This window comes from Armigeres subalbatus, chromosome 2 (assembly GCF_024139115.2).
Source record: "Armigeres subalbatus isolate Guangzhou_Male chromosome 2, GZ_Asu_2, whole genome shotgun sequence".
Classification (NCBI taxonomy): domain Eukaryota; kingdom Metazoa; phylum Arthropoda; class Insecta; order Diptera; family Culicidae; genus Armigeres; species Armigeres subalbatus.
Genome location: NC_085140.1, coordinates 31,198,097 through 31,214,484, shown reverse-complemented (window position 1 = coordinate 31,214,484; position 16,388 = coordinate 31,198,097). Strand labels below are relative to the sequence as shown.

Sequence of the window (16,388 nt, the reverse complement as noted above, 5' to 3'; positions counted from 1 at the left end):
TCTCAACACGCAGATGTGCCCACTTACCGGCCTCCATCTAATGATTCGACGCTGCTGCTTACCGAGCACTACGAAACCAACACGATGCTCCACCCTCTCGCCACGACTGTAGAAGATGTGATACTTGAATGAGGTACCCGCAATTGGGTTCACTGCGCGGAATTCCAGTTCTCTTGAAGCGCTGCAACCTTGGAATCTCTGTCTTTTCCTTTTACAGATTTTGAGCAAGCAGGGCAACTCGTGCAGGGTCTAATGTTCCAAGCACCGAGTTTCCAATCAGTTTTCGTTAAACATTGCCGTTTTCTTTGACGTTTGTTCAATTCTGTATTTTTGATTACATTTTTCGAGGTTGGTTGTTTGTTTTTCGGTAGGTATGCCCCCTTACAAGGGCTGCTATACCTAGCCACATGATGGGGCTGGCATGGCACCGCATTTCTTGTTAACCCTCTATAACCCAAATTTTTGTGTTCTAAAAATTTTGCTTTCTAAAACCTATCTAAACATGTTTTGGGCAATTTAAATTTTTTATTCGCAATTTTATCAATTTTACATTTTTTTAGAATTTTTTTTTCGAATTTTTCATTCAATAAAATTATTTCTTGAATTTTCTTATTTTTTATTTTCAACATATTCAGAGTTTAAAAATTTTCATTCAATGCTGACTCATTTCAATTTTTAAATTTTCTTTGTTATTTTTTTATTTTTCGTGTAAGTTCGATAAATATTTTAAAGTGTGTCGTTCACCACTACAGCCTTCCATTAAATAAGGTTAGTTGCGGGAAAATACTAAACTATAAATATTTCACTCTTTAACCCTTATGTGAGTGACGATTTTTCCCACCGTAAACGGGTGACGGGGTACCCGGGTACCCAATCGCCTTACAATGGGCATTTATGTGTCTGTGGGTGTTTGTATGTGTATAAGTTGGTGTGTATCGCTGTGTCTATGTATGCGCTTGTGTGTGGGTGTGGTTTCAGAGAACTGTGTGAATTCAGAGGCCACCGGGTGGTCCCCTGGAAGATCCGGACACCCGTAAAAATGGTCAATTCGTAAATTCCATCGTAATGCGACGGGATTTTTTTAGAATTATTTTTTGCCCAACTCTGAGTATGGAATTGATGCTTCGACCTGCATACGGACCATTGTGTCCACTGGGTGGTCCCCTGGAAGATCCGGAACATCCGTAAAAATGGTCAAATCGTAAAATCCATCGTACAGCGACGGGATTTTTTTAGAACCATTTTCTGCCGAACCCTGAGTATGGAATCGATGCTTTGACCTACATACGGACCATTGTGTCCACTGGGTGGTCCCCTGGAAGATCCGGAACATCCGTAAAAATGGTCAATTCGTAAATTCCATCGTAGAGCGACGGGATTTTTTAGAATTATTTTTTGCCCAACCCTGAGTATGGAATTGATGCTTCGACCTGCATACGGACCATTGTGTCCACTGGGTGGTCCCCTGGAAGATCCGGAACATCCGTAAAAATGGTCAATTCGTAAATTCCATCGTACAGCGACGGGATTTTTTAGAACCATTTTCTGCCGAACCCTGAGTATGGAATCGATGCTTTGACCTACATACGGACCATTGTGTCCACTGGGTGGTCCCCTGGAAGATCCGGAACATCCGTAAAAATGGTCAATTCGTAAATTCCATCGAAGAGCGACGGGATTTTTTAAAATTATTTTTTGCCCAACCCTGAGTATGGAATTGATGCTTCGACCTACATACGGACCATTGTGTCCACTGGGTGGTCCCCTGGAAGATCCGGAACATCCGTAAAAATGGTCAATTCGTAAATTCCATCGTAGAGCGACGGGATTTTTTTAGAATTATTTTTTGGCCAACCCTGAGTATGGAATTGTTGCTTCGACCTACATACAAACCATTGTGTCCACTGGGTGGTCCCCTGGAAGATCCGGAACATCCGTAAAAATGGTCAATTCGTAAATTCCATCGTAGAGCGACGGGATTTTTTTAGAATGATTTTTTGCCCAACCCTGAGTATGGAATTGATTCTTCGACCTGCATACGGACCATTGTGTCCATTGGGTGGTCCCCTGGAAGATCCGGAACATCCGTAAAAATGGTCAATTCGTAAATTCCATCGTGATGCTTCAGGTTTTTATTTTAAACCATTTGTTGCCAAACCCTGAGGATAAAATCAATTCTTTGACCCAAAAACGGACCGTTGTGCGGACCCTCAAAAATCAGGAATTCCCGTAAAAATACTTTTCTGCTGAACCCTGAGTAGGGAATTGATGCTTTGACCCACTTGCGGCCTTTGTGTCCACTGGGTGGTCCCCTGGAAGATCCGGAACATCCATAAAAATGGTCAATTCGTAAATTCCATCGTACAGCGTCGGGATTTTTAAGCACCATTTTTTGCTGAACCCTGAGTAGGGAATTGATGCTTTGACCCACTTGCGGCCTTTGTGTCCACTGGGTGGTCCCCTGGAAGATCCGGAACATCCGTAAAAATGGTCAATTCGTAAATTCCATCGTAGAGCGACGGGATTTTTTTTGAATGATTTTTTGCCCAACCCTGAGTATGGAATTGATGCTTCGACCTGCATACGGACCATTGTGTCCACTGGGTGGTCCCCTGGAAGATCCGGAACATCCGTAAAAATTGTCAATTCGTAAATTCCATCGTAGAGCGACGGGACTTTTTGAGAATTATTTTTTGCTGAACCCTGAGTATGGAACTGATGCTTCGACCTACATACGGACCATTGTGTCCACTGGGTGGTCCCCTGGAAGATCCGGAACATCCGTAAAAATGGTCAATTCGTAAATTCCATCGTACAGCGACGGGATTTTTTTAGCACCATTTTTTGCTGAACCCTGAGTAGGGAATTTATGCTTTGACCCACTTCCGGCCTTTGTGTCCACTGAGTGGTCCCTTGGAAGATCCGGAACATCCGTAAAAATGATCAATTCAAATATTCCGTAATCGTTTTCGACGGGGTTTTTTAAGAATCATTTTCTGCCGGACACTCAGCATGGAAACGATGCTATGACCTACATACGGACCATTGTGTCCACTGGGTTCTCCTTTGGATGATCCGGAACATTTTTAAAAATGATCATTTCAAATATTCCATTTCTGAAGCGGTAGGATTTTTTTAATAACCATTTTGTGCCGAACCAGCATGGGCGAGAAGAATGCAGCATGGGCGAGATTGCTGCAACACCGCACGAGGGCGAACGAGGCACGATATAAACAGGCGCGGAACAGACAAAACTCGATTTTCCGGAGGAAAAAGCGCCAGCAGGAAGATCGAGACCGTGAAGAAACGGAGCAACTGTACCGCGCTAATAACACACGAAAGTTCTATGAGAAGTTAAACCGTTTACGTAAGGGCCACGTGCCACAGCCTGATATGTGTAAGGACATAAACGGGAACCTTCTTACGAACGAGCGTGAGGTGATCCAAAGGTGGCGGCAGCACTACGAAGAGCACCTGAATGGCGATGTGGCAGACGAAGATGGCGGTATGGTGATGGACCTGGGAGAACGCGCGCAGAACATAATTTTACCGGCTCCGGATCTCCAGGAAATCCAGGAGGAGATTGGCCGGCTAAAGAACAACAAAGCCCCTGGGGTTGACCAACTACCAGGAGAGCTATTTAAACACGGTGGTGAGGCACTGGCTAGAGCGCTGCACTGGGTCATTACCAAGATTTGGGAGGAGGAAGTTTTGCCGCAGGAGTGGATGGAAGGTGTCATGTGTCCCATCTAACAAAAGGGCGATAAGCTGGATTGTAGCAACTACCGCGCAATCACATTGCTGAACGCCGCCTACAAGGTACTCTCCCAAATTTTATGCCGTCGACTAGCACCAACTGCAAGGGAGTTCGTGGGGCAGTACCAGGCGGGTTTTATGGGCGAACGCTCCACCACGGACCAGGTGTTCGCCATTCGCCAAGTACTGCAGAAATGCCGCGAATACAACGTGCCCACACATCATCTATTCATCGACTTCAAAGCCGCATATGATACAATCGATAGGGACCAGCTATGGCAGCTAATGCACGAACACGGTTTTCCGGATAAACTGACACGATTGATCAAAGCGACGATGGATCGGGTGATGTGCGTAGTTCGAGTTTCAGGGGCATTCTCGAGTCCCTTCGAAACCCGCAGAGGGTTACGGCAAGGTGATGGTCTTTCGTGTTTGCTATTCAACATCGCTTTGGAAGGGGTAATACGAAGAGCAGGGATTAACACGAGTGGTACAATTTTCAATAAGTCCGTCCAGCTATTTGGTTTCGCCGACGACATAGATATTATAGCACGTAACTTTGAGAAGATGGAGGAAGCCTACATCAGACTGAAGAGGGAAGCTAAGCGGATCGGACTAGTCATCAACACGTCGAAGACGAAGTACATGATAGGCAGAGGTTCAAGAGAAGACAATGTGAGCCACCCACCGCGAGTTTGCATCGGTGGTGACGAAATCGAGGTGGTAGAAGAATTTGTGTACTTGGGCTCACTGGTGACTGCCGAAAATGACACCAGCAGAGAAATTCGGAGACGCATAGTGGCTGGAAATCGTACGTACTTTGGACTCCGCAAGACGCTCCGATCGAATAGAGTTCGCCGCCGTACCAAACTGACAATCTACAAAACGCTAATTAGACCGGTAGTCCTCTACGGACACGAGACCTGGACGATGCTCGTGGAGGACCAACGCGCACTTGGAGTTTTCGAAAGGAAAGTGCTGCGTATCATCTATGGTGGGGTGCAGATGGCGGACGGTACGTGGAGGAGGCGAATGAACCACGAATTGCATCAGCTGTTGGGAGAACCATCCATCGTTCACAAAGCGAAAATCGGACGACTGCGATGGGCCGGGCACGTAGTCAGAATGTCGGACAGTAACCCGGTGAAAATGGTTCTCGACAACGATTCGACGGGCACAAGAAAGGCGAGGTGCGCAGCGGGCAAGGTGGATCGATCAGGTGGAAGATGACTAGCGGACCCTCCGTAGACTGCGTGGTTGGCGACGTGTAGCCATGGACCGAGCCGAATGGAGAAGACTCTTATATACCGCACAGGCCACTCCGGCCTTAGTCTGAATAAATAATAATAATTTGTGCCGAACCCGAAGTATGGGATTGATGCTTTGACCCACATGGTTCTGCAAAAATTTGTTTGATAAAAATGACGTCGCTTCAGTTTGCGAATTGACCATTTTTACGGGAATTCCGGATTTTTGAGGGTCCGCACAACGGTGCGTTTTTGGGTCAAAGAATTAATTTTATCCTCAGGGTTTGGCAACAAATGGTTTAAAATAAAAACCTGACGCATCACGATGAAATTTACTAATTGACCATTTTTACGGATGTTCCAGATCTTCCAGGGGACCACCCAGTGGACACAATGGTCCGTATGTAGGTCGAAGCATCAATTTCATACTCAGGGTTCAGCAAAAAATAATTCTAAAAAAGTCCCGTCGCTGTACGATGGAATTTACGGATTGACCATTTTTACGGATGTTCCGGATCTCGCAGGGGACCACTCATTGGACACAATGGTCCGTATGTAGGTCGAAGCATCAATTCCATACTCAGGGTTCGGCAAAAAATAATTCTAAAAAAATCCCGTCGCTGTACGATGGAATTTACGAATTGACCATTTTTACGGATGTTCCGGATCTTCAAGGGGACCACCCAGTGGACACAAAGGCCAGAAGTGGGTCAAAGCATCAATTCCCTACTCAGGGTTCGGCAGAAAATGGTTCTAAAAAAGTCCCGTCGCTGTACGATGAAATTAACGAATTGACCATTTTTACGGATGTTCCGGATCTTCCAGGGGACCACCCAGTGGACACAATGGTCTGTATGTAGGCCGAAGCATCAATTCCATACTCAGGGTTCAGCAAAAAATAATTCTAAAAAAGTCCCGTCGCTCTACGATGGAATTTACGAATTGACCATTTTTACGGGTCTTCCGGATCTTCCAGGGGACCACCCAGTGGACACAATGGTCCGTATGTAGGTCGAAGCATCAATTCCATACTCAGGGTTCAGCAAAAAAACAATTCTAAAAAAGTCCCGTCGCTGTACGATGGAATTTACGAATTGACCATTTTTACGGATGTTCCGGATTTTCCAGGGGACCACCCAGTGGACACAAAGGCCGGAAGTGGGTCAAAGCATCAATTCCCTACTCAGGGTTCGGCAGAAAATGGTTCTAAAAAAATCCCGTCGCTGTACGATGGAATTTACGAATTGACCATTTTTACGGATGTTCCGGATCTTCCAGGGGACCACCCAGTGGACACAATGGTCTGTATGTGGGTCGAAGCATCAGTTCCATACTCAGGGTTCAGCAAAAAATAATTCTAAAAAAGTCCCGTCGCTCTACGATGGAATTTACGAATTGACCATTTTTACGGATGTTCCGGATCTTCCAGGGGATCACCCAGTGGACACAATGGTCCGTATGTATCAGGTATCAGGTATCAGAACGTCGGCTCCAGGGGCACGTTCACCTCAATTCGGGAGATTTGTGCCATCGCCTTCACAGCCTTTCTCATCACGCACCTGACGGAAAAGGAAGTGAACAAAAGGAAAGGAAATATGGATGGGAGAAAAATGGGAAGTTTGGGAAAGGTACCCTTGAAGAGGGCATACAACGTATACAACACGTACAAAAGCTCATAGCTCCTTACCACTACGGGTTATGAACAACAGAATACTTTGAAGGTTAAGGTTTCTGTAGTCAATTTCACTTAGTAAGTGTTTACCAAATATTTGGAAACGCAGTTGCGCATAAACTGGGCAGTTACATATCAGATGATAAGAAGTTCCATAATCGGATTCACAACCATCACAGACAAAAGATTCAACACGTTGAGTATTTGCCATGTGATAGTTGAGTCGACAGTGACCTGTCAAGGCCTTGACTAAGACACTGCAATTCTGTTTAGACAGATTAGCTAAATAGTTAGCTACTAACGGAGATGGCTCTCGGATATACAATTTTGTTTGTCGACAAGAATCCAAACTACTCCAACACCGCTTGTGCTGAGGGGACGCCCAAGAGCTCCTCAAACGTTTCACCCAACACGTAGATATTGGAATAGATGGCTCAGGCCCAACAAAGTCTTGTGATGCTCCAGTGCGAGCTAACTCATCAGCCAATTCGTTTCCAGCTATGGAAGAATGGCCAGGTACCCATATAAGGTGCAATGTATTAACTGAATTCAGTTCCTCTATTTGAGTTCGACATGCGATTACTAACTTCGACCTTGAGTTGGCCGAAGCGAGGGCTTTGATAGCTGCTTGACTATCTGAACAGAAGTATATTACTTTGCCTATTATGTGCTTCTGCAGTGCGGATTGCACTCCACACATAATGGCAAATATTTCCGCTTGAAAGACAGTGCAGTGTCTACCCAGTGAGTGGGACTGTTCCAATCTTAGCTCACGGGAGTAGACACCTGCACCCGCTCTACCTTCGAAGAGGGAGCCGTCAGTATAACAAACAATGCTGTCCGACATACTTCTCTCCAAATAGCCAGATGTCCACTCATCCCGCGAGGGGAATTGTGTTGAAAATGTCTTATAAGGAAAACTACTAGCGAGTGTGAGATCACTTGGAGCGAGGACTGTTCTGTCCCAATCAACCATGAGTTGTAACAACGAAGTGTGTGTAGAACTGCGGTTTACAGGATTCTCTTCCATGAAACCGAGAACCCATAATCGGTAAGTACAAGAAAGTGCTTCTTGTTTGAGATGTATGTGTAGTGGGACAACGTCGAAAAGAACCTCGAGAGCAGCTAGAGCAGAGAACGCACCAGTCATTGCCATTAGGCACATCCTTTGAAGATGGCCTAATTTAGACTGAATTGTCCTCACTTCACCCTTTTGCCACCACACAAGACATCCATAAGCCAAAATTGGTCGTACAACTGTTGTGTAAATCCATTTGATATATTTAGGTTTAAGACCCCAAGTTTTACCACGCCTTATACACGCCTTTTTGACTCTGAACTCAATGTTAGGAGTCCAGGAGAGCTTGGAATCAAGAATTAGTCCCACATACTTTACCTGATCCGTTACATTGATTTCAGAGTCAAAAAGATGTAATGGGCGAATACCATTACGGTTACGTTTTTCCGTGAAAAGTACAATAGATGTTTTATTCGGATTAACCGAAAGGCCATATTGGCGACACCAACTTTCGACTGCCTGAAGAGCGTTTTGCATCAGGTCGAATAAAGTAGTAATACACAAACCGACTATCAATATTAGATAGTCGTCGGCAAATCCATAGGTAGGAAAACCGCCATTATTGAGTAATCTCAATAGCGTATCTGCAACGAGGTTCCACAAAAGTGGAGATAATACTCCCCTTGGGGGCAGCCACAGACACTTAATTTCCTAATCGCTGCTTGACGTAATGTCGAGTAGAGATGTCGGTTTTTAAGCATCTGGTGAATCCATTTGGTAATTATATTAGGTAGCCCATGACAACGTGCGGCTTCCAATATTGCATCGAAAGACACGTTGTCAAAAGCACCCTCAATATCTAAGAACGCACCCAAGCATGATTGCTTTTGAGCAAATGCTTTTTCGATGTCGTAGACAACCTTGTGTAGAAGAGTCACGGTGGACTTTCCAGATTGGTAAGCATGTTGATTAACATGAAGAGGCATGTTTGCCAAACAGTCATCACGAATGTGATGATCGATAATACGTTCTAAGCATTTCAGAAGAAATGAGGTCAGACTGATGGGTCTAAAACTCTTTGCTTCTTCATACGAAGCACGTCCTCCTTTTGGGATAAACTTTACAGTGACATCCCGCCAGGATATGGGAATATACCCAGTAGCAAAACTGCATACTAAAAGTTTTTTCAAAACATGTTTGATATGCTCAAAACCCTTCTGAAGAAGAACGGGATAGATCCCATCTTCCCCTGGAGATTTGTAAGGAGCAAAACTATTAAGAGCCCATTTAATCGATTCAGTAGTTATGATTCTACGAGCCTGAGCCCAAGACCCATAACTACATGAAAAGACATCAGGAACATCCGAAGATGCTATATCTACACATCCAGGGAAGTGTGTATCAAATAAGTGCTCTAACGCTTCTTCGTCAGAAGAAGTGTAGTCGCCATTTGGCTTGCGAATTTCGCCAACTTGGAAATCCTTGGATCTCGCAAGAATTTTATTCAATCGACTGGCTTCACTCAAATTGGAAACATTTGCACAGAGGTTTTTCCAGCCGGATCGTTCAGCAGATCGTAGAGCCTTCTTGTAAGCTTTGCGAGCCAACTTGAAAGAATCCGTCCCTGCTGAATGACGTCTGTTCCAACTCCTTCTACACTGCTTCCTGAGCTTAGCCAAATCGGAATTCCACCACGGGGTTCCTCTTGAGGTTTTCACAGAACGCAAGGGGCAAGCTTCTTCAAAAGCTTCCACGATATGCAACGTTGTAGTATCAACGGCATCATCCAAGTCGGTAGGAGTTTCAATGGATGGTAGATATCCATGAAATTTTGTCGAGAGCAACTCTGTATAGAGATCCCAGTTGGTTGAACGGGGATTTCTAAAACGCAAGGTCTGCGAAGAAACATTCAACTGATCAAAATAGATGTAGCGATGGTCAGATATAGATTCCTCATCTGACACATGCCAATTCGTCAACTCGTGACTGATTCTATTGGAACAGAGAGTTATGTCTAATACTTCTGCTCTATTAGATACCATAAAGGTTGGGCGATTGCCTATGTTAAGTAAACCAAGTTCGGTACTACTTAAGTATTCCATCAAGCTGGAGCCTCTCAGATTGATATCCGAGCTACCCCAGATGATGTGATGAGCATTAGCATCACTGCCGACAATTAGCGGAAGGCCTTTTGAAGTGCAATATATGACAACTCGTTTGAAAGCATCCGTAGGGGATGGTTCATCATGTGGTAAATAAACCGAACAATAGACGTATTTCCTGACGGGGGTTCCGCCAGTTGCATCAATTGTGACGGCACATACATCTCTCGTTGTTAATTCAGAGATAAGTGTAGCAACGATAGCATTGTTAACAAGTACACATGCACGCGGCATTGATCGAGAGTTTGCCATTTCATTACTGAAAGCAGCAAAAACCGGGTTCACTAGGTTTCCTAGGTAGAAGCTACCCTTGCGAAAATAGGGTTCCTGCACCAAAGCCACTTGGGATTTGCCATTTTGCATAAGTCTACAAAGATTAATCGTTGCTGTTCTTTTGTGCTGAAGATTGATTTGAGCTATCCTAACTGTAGCCATTACGAATTACGATAATACACTCCACAACTTCAACATTTATGTGAACAGCAACGATGAAACCAAGTCGGTATCGTATCAAGAACGTCAAGGACGAAACACAGAGTACACTGTGGAAAACGCATAAAGCGAATCCATATAGGTGACAATAAGATGAAAAACTAAATAAAAACATACTCATAATCCCTTATTTAACCTCAAGTTGAGATTGAATAAGAGTAGCCGATTAATTCGGAGAACCAAACAGTCCAGTACGCCATAGCTCCGATTAGCGTAGCAAGGACTCCATACTGTGAAGATCGCCCTGGTGCTTCACAGGCTCCGTTTGCGGTTAGGCTCAGACCTCCTAACCATATTTGTAAGCACGGTAAGCATAAAGCCACGTCACACAAAGAATTAGGGGTGGACGTTTACCACTTGAAAAGGCAACCCATAGCGTTATTCTTAGCCAAACAACCGGCTGCCGACACCACACGGCTATCTAGGCTGTTCGTGAGGAGAAGTTGACATTGATTTTACGTCAACTCTCAATGTGGCCGAACAGCCGTTCAAACGGATTTTACGGATGTTCCGGATCTTCCAGGGGACCACCCAGTGGACACAATGGTCTGTATGTGGGTCGAAGCATCAGTTCCATACTCAGGTTTCAGCAAAAAATAATTCTAAAAAAGTCCCGTCGCTCTACGACGGAATTTACGAATTGACCATTTTTACGGATGTTCCGGATCTTCCAGGGGATCACCCAGTGGACACAATGGTCCGTATGTAGGTCGAAGCATCAATTCCCTACTCAGGGTCGGGCAAAAAATAATTCTAAAAAAATCCCGTCGTTGTACGATTGAATTTAGGAATTGACCATTTTTACGGATGTTCCGGATCTTTCAGGGGACCACCCAGTGGACACAAAGGCCGGAAGTGGGTCAAAGCATCAATTCCCTACTCAGGGTTCGGCAGAAAATGGTTCTAAAAAAATCCCGTCGCAGTACGATGGAATTAACGAATTGACCATTTTTACGGATGTTCCGGATCTTCCAGGTGGCCACCCGGTGGCCTCTAAAACACACACACCTCCAAAAATATGTACATGCACTTGAGCAGCCTTTGTCCCAGTGACATACGCAAAGATTCATATAATCAAACACTCATATAAATATACAGGCCCTCTGTTATATGATTGGGTACCCGGGTACCCCGTCACCCGTTTAAGGGGTATAAATAGTTTTCGACCCCTAATAAGCGCTCTAATCGCAACCTGGACCTCAAACTTTGCCCATCGCTTCGTCTCAACATTCTACGAGATGTCAGAAAGTTTCATAGTATTTGAACTTATCTACAAAAAGTTATTTAACTTTCAATATCAGAATGGGTACCCGGGTACCCCGTCACTCACATAAGGGTTAAAGGTATACGAGGAGGAACCAAAAATTGTTCAATTTTCATTTTTATAAACGTGAAAATTTTAAAATTTAACTTTAAACTACATTGAAACATGCATTGAAGTTTATATTATTGATCGACATTAAAAATTAATCGAAATACCACGTTTAAAGGCGTTTTTGGGCATTAGAGGGTTAAGCCGCCCGCTACGAATATTGTTTTGGATCGCCCCTAACATAGGGTAAAAACTCCAATAAAAACTTGTTTTGAAGATGTGAGGCCATTTGGCCGAAGGGTGTCTGACCAAATGCTGATTGGCCGAATATATAAAAAAATTAAGATAGCGAGAAGTGAAATGTGTAAAGTAAAAAGTAAGAAGGGTGATATGTGAAGAGAGGAGAAGGGAGAAGTAAGAAGTTCTCCTTTATTATTTTATTTTTCCATTTGTTTTTCATCCTTCATTTTCCTTCTTAATTTGTTGTTCTTCTGTCTTAACTGGTATAGTCATATGGCTACCGCTTCTGTCTCATACGCAGGTGGTTGCGGTTTCAATCCCGGGGTCGTTCCACTCTCCTGCTTTGTATCTTTCTCTGTATTTCTCACGTTCTACCAATCGCTAGAACTGGGAATGGACTCCATACCTTTTCCATCAACCCTAATATCTGCAGTTTGACGATTCGGATTGCCCGTTGAAAACCCAAAAAAGGGTTTGTTGAAATAGATTTTCGAACGGAGGAGAGTCTTTGGCAGAAGACTTTTATGCCGAATGCCACAACCCAACAAACATTGGAGGTGACTAAAGCCCTTAAATGACTAAAAATAGTCCTCTATAGCTTATGTAACTGAACTTGTTTGTTGGTAAGGCTGAAAGCCGTTTAGTCCAATAGGTCATTTTGAGGAAAATGCCGTTTGGCCTAAATGGTTGTTATGCAGAAAAGACATTTTCGAGCCAAACAGCTCTTTCTGCCAAACAACAATTTCTACCAAAACGCATTTTCGGCCGAATGATCTATTCGGTCAAATGACTTTTTCGGTCAAACGGGCAAACAACTTTTTTTGGTCAAATCACTAGTTCGGCTGTTGGTCGTTGTCGGCCAAATGCCATTTTCAACCTAATACCGTTTCGGACAAACGTTTAATTCGGCGTAATGGAATTTGGTGAGATGAAATTCAGTCTAACGTGTTATTTAACCAAGTGCCATTCGAATAAATGGCTTTTCGCCGAATGACAGGTAGGTTCATTTGGCCGAAAGCCACAATTCGACAATTTTATTTAGCCGAAATGGGCATACGGCCGAAAATGTCGTTCGGCCGACTGGCCATTTGGCCGAAATGGTCGTGTGGCAGAAAGACCATTTGGCCGAAATTGTTATATGGCCGAATGGATGGGTTGACCGTTCAGTAATCAACATTTGGGCGTTGAACCAAATGACATTTTCGGCCAAATGGCCCTTTTGCCAAACAACCATTTCGACCAAACGACATTTTCGGCCTTATATCCTATTCGGCCTAACGACCAAACGACGTGTTAGGGAAGAGTGCTTTTTCGGCCAAATTGAGAATTCGGCCGTATGTCGCTTTGGGTAAATACAATTTTTGCCCAAACTGTTTTCCGTTGTATACTTGGTTGTATTACTATTTCGCCCAAACGTTCATTTCTGCCAACTGCAATTCGACTTGATGATTTTCGACTAAACGTATTATTCGGCCAAATGGCTTTCCCCTAAATGATTTTCGGCAAAATAGCCCTTCCTTTTTTTAATACAAATTCCATTTTCGATCTAATACCGTTTCGGACAAACGTTTAATTCGGCTTAATGGAATTTGGTTAGATGAAATTCGACCTAACGTGTTATTTAAAAAAAGTGCCATTCGTCTAAATGGCTTTTCACCAAATGACAAAGAATTATTTGTAGAAATCACATAAAAGTTCTGAACAATTTTAGTTATAAATTCCTTTAAATTCAAGTTTTAAAAAATCCTGTGTCAATTCCAATGAACTTCTTATGAAAATTTCGAACAATTTGCCGTTGAAATCCATTTTTTTGTTGATGTCCACATTTTGAACAATCTCCCCCGGAAAATCTGAAGAATTTTCTGTGTAAATTTTGAAGAGTACTCAACAGAAACTTCCGTGGATTTTCCGAACATTTTCCTGTAGAAACTTAGAACAATTTTTCGTTGAAATTCTTTTTTCACTTCAAAATTTTTTTCACTTCTCATTGCACGCTTCACACACTCATATTTATTACGTGCGGTAAGACGCGCGGCTACAAAGCAAGACCACGCTGAGGATGGCTGGGTTCGATTCCCGGTGCCAGTCTAGGCAGTTTTCGGATTGGAAATTGTATCAACTTCCCTGGGCATAAATTTATCATCGTGCTAGCCTCATGATATACGAATGCAAAAATGGTAACCTGACTCAGAAACCTCGTAGTTAATAACTGTGGAGGGCTTAATGAACACTAAGCTGCGAGGCGGCTCTGTCCCAGTATGGGGATGTAATGCCAATAAAAAGAAGAAGAATTATAGTTCAAAATACGTTTTCATTAGGGGTCGTTCAATAATTACGTAAGCACATATGGGAGGAGGGGGGGGGGTCTGTCATTTTCTTACTTTGCACATGAACAAAAAAATGTATGGGAAAAATCTTACAAGGGGGGGAGGGGGGTCCGAAAAACCAAGAAAAAATTATGTAATTAGTGCGACCCCTTAGAGTTTTCTTCTACATCCGGCCGGACCCTGTATTACCATTACAATTCAATATTAGTTAGGGGAACTGCTCCTTGAATTCATACCGTGTACCCAAATCAATACCATTCGAAAACAAAGAATTGGTGCGCTAATTGTTTTGTATCTCATTTTTGTGAATTTTTTCAGCAGTGAGCACGTCGGAAAACATCAAAACACGACACAAATTGAGCCTAAATTCCCTGTTTTGCGAAAGTTATTGATATAGGAGCATGTTATTAATAATGGAACAGATACCCTATTCATAATCGAGCTACAATGCAAAGATTGAGCGAAATGCCTTCATTTCTACTTAAATTCATCGATTTGCGATCCTTCCACCTTACCCATAGGGGCGATTCAAGTATGACGTCCACTACTTTTTGGGATTTCTAGAACCCCCTCTGTCTCGCTTTTTTGTATACCTAGTATATGTACTGTCACAAAGTCTCAGACCCCTCCCCCCTTAAACCTGTGACATCATTATTGAACCACCCTTATAAGATTTTAGTTCAATTCGCCAAGATAAATAAACAACCATGCGTTCACCATTATTTCACACGCAATTGAGTCATGTTACACCACCATTTGGTCGTTTTGGACCAGGTCCATTTTTAAAACATATTTTAAATGCGTCAGAAAGTCACGAAACCTTGTTGTTTTGAACAGGAGATCATTGTGAAATGTAGCTAGTTTAAATTTTGCATCTGCACGTCGATACGGTATTAGTCTTGTTTATATTAGTGAAAACATCGAAAAAGCTTAAGTCGTGCTTTTTGGACAGTTCTCCCCTACGTACGCTTAACTGGTGGTCGTATGTCATCGGCAGACCCGTGGAAGTGTGAGAATTGGAACTTGGATGCTCATAATCATCAGATATTAACTCATCATACTCGTACTTTCGTATTCATTTTCCACCTTACTCTGTTTTAACCAAAAATAAATTATTGAATAATAAAAATATTATAATCACTTGTTGCTACTATTATCTGCTGGACTCCACGATCCAAACTTTAAAAAATCAGAATTTTAATAAATAAAATAACGTCTGTTCATTCCCACAGTGCATTTTGCTAGACTACGCGCGCTTGATTTAACATTATGGTTCCTTTTTCGGCAGTGAGAACAAATAATGGATAAAGTTGTTTGATGTCGACCCGACCGTATTTTTGAGTTCAACCTAAAACGGCTGATTTACGTATTTTCTAATTTCAAGACATTTTGTTTCCTGTAATTAATAGACAACCTCGCCCCTCTTATTAAAGCTACTCTATTCACTCAAACACAGTGGTAGTCATACAATGGTGTTTGTTTGCAAACCTGAATAAAAAGCGTTTGTGATTAGGTTATTTATTGCATCAAGGTCGCTTCTTCAATGAATTATTTCTTCAAAATAATCAATTATTTTTCACAAAGTAAAACACAGATCAAATGTGGAGGGAAGGTTGTGAAAGTTTAGGTAGACGAAGATATTGAAATATGCAATAACATGAAAGGCGATTTTGAGTTAAAGACCTTCAAACTGTTACCATACAGATTTTGAAAGAATGTCGTGATTACTACCATCGAATACCTTTCTTATTTTATAGGTGCTAAAATATAAATTTACTTAAGATAAGTTTTCCAAGCATGTGACGACCTTACATGAGTTTAGGTACAAATAATCTATTATTGCAAATATTCCATCACCAGTGTGGAATGTCATTGCAGTTAAACACTATGCATGTATACAGTAACTTGCAAAAAAACAGTAGAAGATTTCATTGTTTCAAGATTCAACCCGAAGCTCTTCTTCACTATCTATCAACGGAGAACCTTAATCACCTAATTGCAATCTTTCGAGTCATTCGCCACCAACCACTTGGGTCTCTCTTTTCTATCACTACTACCCTTCCTAGTCCCTGCTTCAAAATCCAAGTCGCAGAGCCGAACACGAGAGAGTGCATCTTGTTTTCCTCGCATTTTAGCGCGAGCTGCGACGAGCGAAAAGGGAA

The 16,388-nt window shown here is 42.7% G+C and overlaps 1 protein-coding gene across 6 annotated transcripts in view; it reads left to right on the top strand.

The window, feature by feature from the left end:
- The window catches only part of LOC134218414 (neurabin-1), a 217,043-nt gene that overhangs the window by 121,417 nt on the left and 79,238 nt on the right, over positions 1-16,388 (top strand). The gene's annotated exons all lie outside the window — the stretch shown is intronic.